This window comes from Emys orbicularis, chromosome 1 (assembly GCF_028017835.1).
Source record: "Emys orbicularis isolate rEmyOrb1 chromosome 1, rEmyOrb1.hap1, whole genome shotgun sequence".
In the NCBI taxonomy this organism is placed as follows: Eukaryota; Metazoa; Chordata; order Testudines; family Emydidae; genus Emys; species Emys orbicularis.
In genome coordinates this window covers 260,026,564-260,037,294 of record NC_088683.1, presented here as the reverse complement: position 1 = coordinate 260,037,294, position 10,731 = coordinate 260,026,564, and positions in this window count along the sequence as shown.

Genomic DNA, 10,731 nt, shown 5'->3' with positions numbered 1-10,731 from the left:
GAATAGCTGTCTCTCTCAGGAGTGTGGATTTTTCACCTCCCTGAGAGATGGAGCGATACGAAAATAAATTCCTAGTGTAGCCCAGGCCTGAGAGAGTAGCAAGTGAAAACCAGAACGTGCTAGATTGTACCTTTACAATCTGTCCTTGGTAAAGAGCAATGCCTAGCTGCCCCATCCCAGGAGTAGAGAAGAGAATGAACTGTGACTCAGGCCTGGGCTACACTAGGAACTTAGGCTATGACGACACTACAGCAGCTCCAGCGGCGCAGCTGCACCGATGAGGCTGTGTCGCTGTAGGGCTCCTGGTGAAGACGCTCTAAACTGACGTGAGAGAGCTCTCCCATCGGCTTAATAACTTGTGCCTCTGCAAGAAGCAGGAGCTATATGGTGGGAGAAGCTCTCCCACCGCCGTAGCGCTGTCCACACCAGTGCTTAGGTCAGTATAATTTATGTTACTCCAGGGGATGGATTATTCACACCCCGGAGTGATGTAAGTTATACCAAAGTAATTTCTAGTGTAGACATAGCCTTATATCGGTACAGCTATGTCTCTCAGGGGTGTGAAAACTCAACCCCCTGAGAGATGTATGTATGCCGATTTAACCCCTAGTGCAGACAGTACTAAACTGAGTGAAGAACCTCCCCAATCAGCATAGGTAGTGTCTACACCAGGGGTTCCCAAACTTGGTTCGCGGGTTGTTCAGGGTAAGCCCGTGGCGGGCCGCGAGACGCTTTGTTTTCCTGAGTGCACGCAGGTACGGCCGCTCGCAGCTCCCAGTGGTTGCAGTTCGCCAATGGGAGCTGTGGGAAGCGGTGGCCTGGCCCGCGCCGCTTCCCATAGTTCCCATTGGCTGGGAACGGCGAACCGCGGCCACTGGGAGCTGCAAGCGGCCGTACCTGCGTGCACTCAGGAAAACAAAGCGTCTCGCGGCCCGCCACGGGCTTACCCTGAACAACCCGCGAACCAAGTTTGGGAACCCCTGGTCTACACTGAAGCACTACAGTAGAGCAGCTGCACCACTGCAGCATTTGAACTGTAGACACACCCTCAGCTTCACAATTCTTTCCCTGCTCTAGGGAGGAGTAAGTTACCTCATCTCTTTTTATGGAGCAATTTACTCACCCATGTACTCCCAGCCAGCTACTGTGGTTGCCCTGGCGGCAGGGGACAGATTCAGGGCTCCTTCCATTCTGGACCCCTCTTCACCCACTTTCTTGCAGGAGGGACTATTGGGTAAGCAGTGCCCAGAGTCAGTCTGAACAATACCAAGCAGAGTAGGAAATGGGTCTTTACTCCACTGCACGTACTCTAATCCACGCTGGGACAATCTAGCCGAAAGCCAAATCATCTGACAAATGAAGTCACCCAGCATTCTGTGTTCCATTCTATTTGTTTTTAGATTGGCTATTTCTGAACAGTCTGTTAAAAGGTGACTAGCAAGGACTGAAGGATGGACCTGGCCAGAATTTTCAGGTTACTGTGCAGAATGAACTAAAAGTAACTTCACTTTGTTTGGATTCTTTTAATTATCATTACTGATAATTGAGAGCAAAGGTCAAAATAAACAGTGACAAAAAAATGAACAGGGGGCAGTTCATTGTTTGCTTTCCTTTCATCAGGAAAACATGCTGTTTGTTCAGGCCAGTGCAATCAGCCACGGATTTGACAATGGACTGGCTGGAGATGAGTCATGGATGATTTCACAAAAACAACTAATCCTTTTTTAATCTCTATGAAAAACATCCTGTTAGTATTGCCATATTCTAGGAAGTGTTATAACAGGAGCAGAAAAAGGATTAAGTGCTTAAACCTGTCCCACCAGTTCAAGTTTACTGTAGCAGAATCTCTGTTTTGGTTATGAATCTCAGCTGCTCTCATACAACTACAAGAGATTATTTCTCTACTGTATTTCTTTTTCTGTAATTAGACCTTCTTGATTGTGTAGGAAGTGACCCATTGTTGATCTATCTATATTTTAAATTATCCATTTCAACTCACTGAACCCCTTCAGTGTGAAATAAAAGTAAGGATCACAGGTTCACCAAGCTTACGCTACAGTCTGCTCTCAATGTCAGACTTTTCCTCTCACTCGGAGCATTAAATTCCTATCAACAGATCCTCATGAGAATAACAACCATGTATACTCTTCTTCATTGTCCTCCCTAAGATGTTCAGTGTAGTAGCACTGTGTATCTTTCACAAGATAAGTGATTCTAGGAAGTGATGAAAAATATGCTTCTTTGTAGCACAAGGCCCAGAGTCTGCCTTTTCCACACCAAATGTGAAATAACTGTAAAATATGAAGAATGGAAAACTATCGAGCAACTAAAGTGAAATGACTAGTCTGTAGCTTTAAATGAAATATGAAAATTAATAAAGGGTGCAGCTAAATGCTTTGTTTTCCCCACAATACTTATGATGGCAAAAGCTTGTTAACATTTTTATTGTTAATAAAAATTGCTGACAAACTGTTGTTGGCCTCTTTTTCAAAACTGAAAGCGAGTTCAAGAGGACTAATTTCTTTAGTAATCCCCAAAATGGTACATCTGGACCAGGAAAGAACCAAAGAGATGCTTCCTAAATAAAATCAACCGACAAAAGCTGCATTATCAACAGGTGACCTAGATAACAGTAGCATCCATGATTTACCCTGGAATTACCTAACTATAACGAAAGGGATTTTCAAAAGTATTCAGTGTTGCCCTAGCTCTGTCCTCATTGCAGTCAACAGTCAGATGACCACTGAGTTCAATGGGAGCAGAGTTAGGCAACTGTTGACTGCTTTAGAAAATCCTACCTTATGGCATTTAACTTTAGGCACCCAATTTTTAAAAATGTTAGTCTAGCTTTGGGCCAAGCTTTTAGCAACATCTTGGACAAATAGTTTTAGATTGGAGTTTAGCAATTCTTTTATGCCAAAAATATATTTGAGTAAAAAATGCCAGTTAGGGCAATAGCTGATAATTGCAGGCTTCAGATATGGGAGTTACTTACACACTTCATTTCAAGAAATGCTCGCTAATAAACAGGAAGAGCCTCTGGTCCCTTACTAGAAATGGTATCCAAAGAAGCAGAGGAGGGCTCTACACTTGTCTTCTGAATGCAGACTGGATAGACACTTCTTTGTAGATTACAGAAAAGGGAGAAAATAGCTAGAATTTCAGACAGGTATTAGAAGAGTTAGCACTCAGGACATCTGCCAGTGCAGGAACACCCATTGTAGACATTGTTCCTTCTTCTGTAGTGACTCTTCCTGACCCCACTAGAGATATCACACAAAACAGAGGTTTGGTAATGTAATAAATAGGTCAATTTTGCCTAAATTAACTTACCTCTTTCAAAATATCCTTATTTTGTTTCCAAAATTTTACTTTGAATGTCTAGAGTTGGTCATACAAGGTGGGTGAGGTAATATCTTTTATTGGACCAACTTCTGTTGGTGAAAGAGACAAGCTTTCGAACTTAGCTGAAGAAGAGTTGTGTGTAACCTCAAAAGCTCGTCTGTTTCACCACAGAAGTTAGTCCAATAGAAGATATTACCTCACCCACCTGATCTCTCTCAAATTCTGGGACCAAAATGCCTACAATTACACTACAAACAACAACGGTAGGGCTGGTGATATCATTCTTCTAGGGCAACAGAATCCCAAGAGTTGACTGCAACATACAAACCCTTCCAATAGAGGAAATGGGGCTTGCGCTACTCAACTTCTCCACTCCTTCTTGATTTCCCAACAATACCTCTATACTTGATTCTGTGGCTGCTTAAAAACTTCCACAAGCAAATTTATAGGGCTTGTAAGGCACCTATTACTATTGCAAGATGCCCTATTCATCCCACTTCTATTAAAAAACCCAAAGACTATCATTTCTACACAGAGTCGGGAACTGGAATTGATTACCAATTAGAATATGTAACCAAATGCTCAGTCTGGTTCACCAAAAATACCAGACAATTTGGGAGAAAGCATGGGAATAGACAGAACACTAGACTGGCACTCAGGGGATCTGATCTTCTGGGTGACCTTGGGCAAGTCAATTCACCTTCTGTGTCTCAGTTTTTCCCACCTGTAAAATGGGGATAATATTTACTTTTAATTATAAACAGTTTCAAAATCTATGGATGAAAAGTCTTATTATTACTCTTAATAATAATTTGATCAGATAATATGCAAAAAATAGACCCCATTTAAATCTATTAAAATCATGGATTGGTTTTAGGACTTCTATACAAATACACTTTTACTGGAATTGGTCTGAGAGGTGGTTGCTCATATGGAGGTAGTTCATATGTTACTATCCTATTGCAAAAAAAGTTAGGCTCTGCATTCCAGCACACTTTACACCACTGAGAACAAACATGCTGGTTGTCACAGGTCTACCCTGCTACTAGACTCTGTGGAAAATGACAAGAATGTCCCTCACTACACCTTAGGATATGTCTACCCTGCAATGTAAATGGAGGATTTGAACTCAGGCTCAAGCCTAGTCCCATCCCTTCCATTTACACACAAATCACACTAACCCAGGGCTCAGACCATGGATCCCAGGACTCAACAGTGGTAGAGGGTTCCAAGCCGAGTCAAGCTGGGACCCTAGGTTCAAGCCCTGTTGCTTTGCAGTGTAGACACAGCCCCACTGGACTCATGCCCTGGGAGAATCCCACGGTCCAACTTTCTTTGCCCTCTGGGCAGTCAAGTTTGGTGGACAGTCAGGTTTTTCCACACTGCACCACGAACAAAGGGCGAGAGTGGCCACATTTTGGGAGGGTGCTAGGAAGTCTGAGATATGGGTGGTTGGACTCGTGCCTACATAATGCCCCATAGACACTGAAGCCCCAGGTTAGGACCTAGGATTCAACAATTCCTAACCTGGGGTTACAAATGAGTGTAGATGCTCAAGCCCTAGGTTAACAAAGCCAGTGTCTGCTAACTCAAGTTTTATTAACCCTGGGCTTACATAGAAGTGTAGATGTACCCTTAGAGTCTAAGGGAAAGAGTTTGTTGCATGTAAGAGACCTTCAGTCTCCTTTTACATGTCACACAGTTCATCTGTTAGTATTTATAATTTACTGCCATATGCCAAGTTAATATATAATCAGACAGTACTGAATCTATGACACCTATTCACCTGGGAAAATATGCCAACAACTGATGTGATCTACCTTATTATATGTTTAATGATAGAGGAGAAGTGCTGCTTTCTCAGCTTCCCACGTATGCTTTTCATTTCCTCTCCTACACATTCCTGAGGGGTCATGTTCAATGCCTTTGAAAAGCAAACAAACAAATACAAAACCTCCCTCATTCTGGCTCTCGCTGCAGTTGAAACAGAAGGAGAAACTTTAAGAATTTCCATTGTGTTGTATGTTTCCTAAAACAAACATATCTCCATTGGTAACCATTGTTAATTTATGTATGTCAGCTAGATTTCTACAACTGTGAAGTGTAGCTGTGTGCTGACATTGAAGTTACGCATATGAGATCAGTTTTTTCATCTCTTAATATCTCAGCAAAGCAATAACTTGGTCTGGTAGCACAGTGGTTCTTTCCATACTCCCCATTTCCATAGTGCCCCAGACATTGATAAGCCAGGCTGGTTCCTTCTGTTCTTTAGACCAGCCTATCATCACTCTGGGAAAGCAGGTGGATATGGATGTAGCCTAAAGGATGCTGTCAAGTGCTTTGGTTTTTCTTGAGTCTGACTTCAAGATTTCACTCAACAGGGTTTTTAGTCTCTGTGATCCTTGAAGGCAAGTGTCTTTCTTTAGCGATTAACGTACCCTTGGCATGGGCCACCAATACTGCACTGATCTTTGGCATACGTAAGGTTATGTGCATGGTCAAGTCAGTCAGCTAGATTTTTGTCTTTTCCCATTTGACCTTCATAGTGTTTGGGACTATCTTATTAAGAGAGGGTCACGTTTCTTCCTTGTAACCTTATGTAGCTACAGACAGTTTCCTTCTTCTTGGTCTGTCTGAATACCGAAGCTCTCTAGTGATTCTGGGCATCTTGTGAAGATATCGAGTGGAAAATTTTCTCTCAAATTTCCATTTCTGATTTTTTTCCCCATTCAGAAAATTCGCCATCTTCCTTTAGGGAGAGGTGGGTCATCTTATGAAGAGATGAGGAAGTTTTATGCTTTGGATTTAATTTTCTTGAAGTGCCAGTAATACTTTCACTTTCTTTTTCTGGGTTGGCAGATGAAGGGCTGGACGATGATGGGGAATGCCTTTTCCTCTGCTTGTGCTGGGACCTTTTCTTGGCTTAGTCATGTTTTTTGGAGGCCTGGATGATTGTGTTAGGATAAGGATGAGTCACTCTGCAAAGTTACTGGTCTCCACGAAGAGTGGGGCTGCCTGAGTGTCAGCTGATGCCCAATTGCTGCTTCAGGGTGATCAGAAACCAGTTAAAAAATTCTAAAAGCATCTGTCTAATAACTGATACTCTTTTCCCTGAATGTACATTCTGTGCCGGTGGCAGGCTTTTGCTGCACCTTGGCCTGAACCTCACCTCCACACTAGGCTGGGGCACCTCTCTGCAGTGCATCGATACTATGGAAAAAGAGACATGGTTAGATCTGCCTTGGTGCTGGTGTTTGAGGAGCATGCTCACGTTGGAGTTCGTGGTGCCTGCTAGGAAGAGAGCTCTGCAAGAACTCTTGATGTGTGATTTTGGCCTTGTCTTGAGGTGCCTGTGATTTGGCTGCCATTTTGATCCCCTGCCTGCTAAGAAGGCTTCCTTCTCCATGTTAGCACTAATATTTCAATTTTGCTCATAAGTTTCCCAAAACCTTAGAGGGGCTTTGTCCAAGTACAAAGAGTCACTAAAGTCCAAAATGAGGCTGGGAGAAAAAAAAATCTTTGCTAGGGCCATTTAATCTGAAAGGGAAGAGGGAGCACTTTCCCACTGCCTGCTTCCATGCCTGCCGAGAGACAGTGAGTCCTGGAAAAAGCCAGCAATGGGTGTGTGCTAGCACCATCCATGCTGAACTTTTCCCTTGAACTTATGGTAAAAAGGATGCACACATTGATGAAGGCTTGGCAGATACACTTCGGAAAGAGAATATGGTAAATTATTCCATTACTATAATTATACAGTGGGAGTGTCATGTTCCTCTACCAGATATGGAGTGGCTACAGAGCCTGTTTACACACACCAGATGTGTTCATCATAAGATCCTTTAACACTTTGCCAGGTAGCTCTGAGCTTCATTTAAATCAGGTATTTTATACACAGTGACACCTGAACAGTATAATACAGTTCAGCATTCCATTACAGGGAGTATGAAGCCGACCTGATCAAAAGCTCTTCTCCTTGTCCAGCCCGTTTCACGTGCTTATTTATTATAATCTAAATCAGAGATGAGATGACAGATAAGGCCTGCTGTAATCCTGCACAAATGCAACATGTTTTCTTATGCAAGACAGAAGTTGACAGAGCATCAAACAATCATGCTCCGTCTCTAGCCTTTTCTGTCAGTATCTTGTCCATTTCACAGCAATTACAATAAATACAGCTGACTGTATATAACCAGAGGCAAGGAAGAAAAATTCTGTAACCAATGCAGAACTCTGAAATATTCAGACAGAATTTCATAAAATATTTCTACTTACAGAAAACCACTACTCGGGTCTTTTTGGTATGAGATCGTAAGATGTTGAGTGACAGGTTAATTGAGATAAAAATATATAGCTAAGAATGTTCAGTTCAGTGTAACATTTTTTTTTTTCAGTTTCAGTGCAGTCTGAACATGGGAGATTATATGAATAAAACCAGTGGGATGGCTTATCTTTACTATAAAGTATTTTCAATCTTTTGTATTAGGGATGTACATGAGATCTGGCATTTATTTATTTTTCCCATTGGCTTTAATACCTCAGGGTGGTAAAGCAGACATGTATCTTACTCAAAAGATACCATCAAAACTACACACTGTCATTTGAGGGTATTATTTCTTCCTTATAAAAGGAAATACATTAAAAACACCAACAATTTTGCTTGTAATAACCATTTTCGTCAGTTTCTTCACAGAGGCCTTTCTGATAGTTCATTTGCAAATTCCCCAAAAGAAGAAAAAGTATCTTGCTTCTTGCTAAGCTGGTATTGATGAAAACAAGTTTCTAAAGTATTTTTGGTTTCCAGCAGATCCCGTGTTAGCTTACAATAAATCAATAAATGTATATTATACACTTTGGATTAAATCTGTGTTCAGACATAGTGAATGGGTGGAAGTAACACTTTTTATTCGGGTTCTTATACAACATCCATCATAAGGTCTCTGAGTTCCTGCGCTGTAACATGATGGCCCTACTGGCATGGGTCATTTCTATTAGAGATTAGAACACCAGAACACTGGGCTCAGCATTATCAGGAGTCTGATTTAAGAACTCATTTAGGAATCCGTGGGCTTCTCGCTTTTCTCATTATGTTATCTTATTGAAAACCAACTTCTAGGGGCAGGGTCTTTACCTTAATACTTATCTGTGGAAGTACAGTGCACATCACTGACATTTTGTTAATAATACAGAACAAGCAAAGCCCCCTACAACCTGAGAGAGACAAAGAATAGAAGCTACCAGGATGATCTCATGGCCTTTTTAGGTGCAGATACTGTGAGATGACCTGTTCTCATTTTTTTTTCTATGATGCCAGGTAAAGGAAGACTAGAAAGAGATGGAAAAAAATGGTTACCTACCTTTCGTAACTGTTCTTCCAGATATGTTGCTCACATCCATTCCATTCTAGGTATGTGCACGCCCATGTGCTCAGTCACTGGAGACTTTTGCCTTAGCAGTATCCATAGGGCCAGCTGTGGCACCCCCTTGAGTACCGCGCTCATGCGTCAGTATATCAGGTGCCGCCAGCCCTGTGCCCTCTCAGAATGACACCTTCTAGGAGAACAGAAGAAGGGAACAGGACGCCGAGGGCTCAAAGGGAGCTTTCATGAGCCGTGCGAGCACCAGATTCAGGTCCCACGGAGGGACAAGGTTCCGGACTTGGGGGTAGAGCCACTCCAGACCTTTTAAGAACCGGACTGTCTATGAGTGAAGACCGACCTGCCCTGGAACGGAGGGTGAAAGGCTGATATAGCGGCCAAGTGGACCTTAGTTGATGAAAGGGACAAACCCTGGAGCTTGAGATGCAGAAGGTAGTCCAGGACTAGCTGCAGCAAGGCCTGCTCAGGCCTAACCTTTTGGGCTGAGGCCCAGCATGTGAATCCATTAGGCAGGTAGATCGCTTTAGTGGAGGGCTTTCTACTCCCCAGTAGGACCTGCTGGACTCGGGCCGAGCACTCTCACTCCTCAGTAGTTAACCCTGGAGCAACCAAGCTGTGAGGTGCAGCGCTGCCAGATTCGGGTGCAGGAGCCAGCCGGGATTCTGCGACAGGAGATCCAGCCAGAAGGGCAGCTGCATCGGGGTCGTCACTGACAGGTACATGAGCATGCCGAACCAGTGCTCGTGAAGCCAAGCTGGGGCTATCAGGATAACCCCTTGTCCTTGTCCTGGTTGATCTTCATGAGGACTCTGTGAAGCAACTGCACTGGTGGGAAAGCATACATCAGAGCCCAATCAAGGAAGTAGAAAGGTGTCTGACAAGGAGACCCTGTTGACCCCTTGAAACGAACAGAACCAGTGGCACTTCCTGTTCTGACCAGTCGTGAACAAGTCCACCTGGGGAAACCCCCACTTTCAGAAGATCTGGTCGACTCCATTGGGGTGGAGAGATCACTTGTGGTGAAACGAGAAGGTTCTGCTGAGGCGATCTGCCAACACGTTCCTGGTTCCAGGGAGGTGCGCTGCCACAAGATGAATGGCATGCTGCACACAAAAGTCCCATAGTCTGAGGGCTTCCTGGCAGAGGGCTGATGACCTGGCTCTGCCCTGCTTGTTGATATAAAACATCGTGGTGGTGCTGTCTGTCAGGACTTGAACCAGTTTGCCTTGTAACTGTGACCGAAAAGCCCGGCAGGCCAGGCAAACCACCCTGAGCTCCCTGACATTTATGTGAAGGGAGTGGTCCTGCGTACTGAGCTTGCCCAGGTGGTCTCCCCACCCTAGATCTGAGGCATCGGACACCAGAGTTAGCGACGGTGATGGGGCCACAAAGGGGACTCCCTGCAACACCAATGGGGGGTCCAACCACCATGCCAGTGATGACCGGATGTGGTCTGGCACCTTGACTACCAGGTCCAGCTCGTGCCTGTTGGGGATGTAGACCGACACCAACTACGCCTGCAGTGGATGGAGGTGAAGCCGGGGATGATGGACCACATAAGTACAGGCAGCCATGTGGCCTAGCAGCTTTAGGCAAGTGTGGATGGTGGTGAGCTGGTGGCCCCTCACACAGGAGATTACGTCCGACATGGCTCAGAAACAGGTCTCTGGAAGGAATGCCCTGGCCCACATGGAATCAATCACCACCCCAACAAACTCTGTCCGCTGCTCTGGTATGAGGGTTGATTTTTTTTTGTTCACTAACAGGCCCAGGTCGCGGCATGTGGACCACACCAGGTCGAGGCTGCTCTGCACTTGATCCCACGATCTGCTCTTGATGAGCCAGTCGCTGAGATAAGAATAGACCTGGACCCCCTGATGCCTCGGGTAAGTGGCTACTGGGGCCATACATTTTGTAAAGATCTGCAAGCTGAGGAGAGGCCAAAGGGGAGTGCCATGAACTGGAAATGGCGCTGGCCCACCATAAAACAGAGGAACTGTCTGTGTCCTCG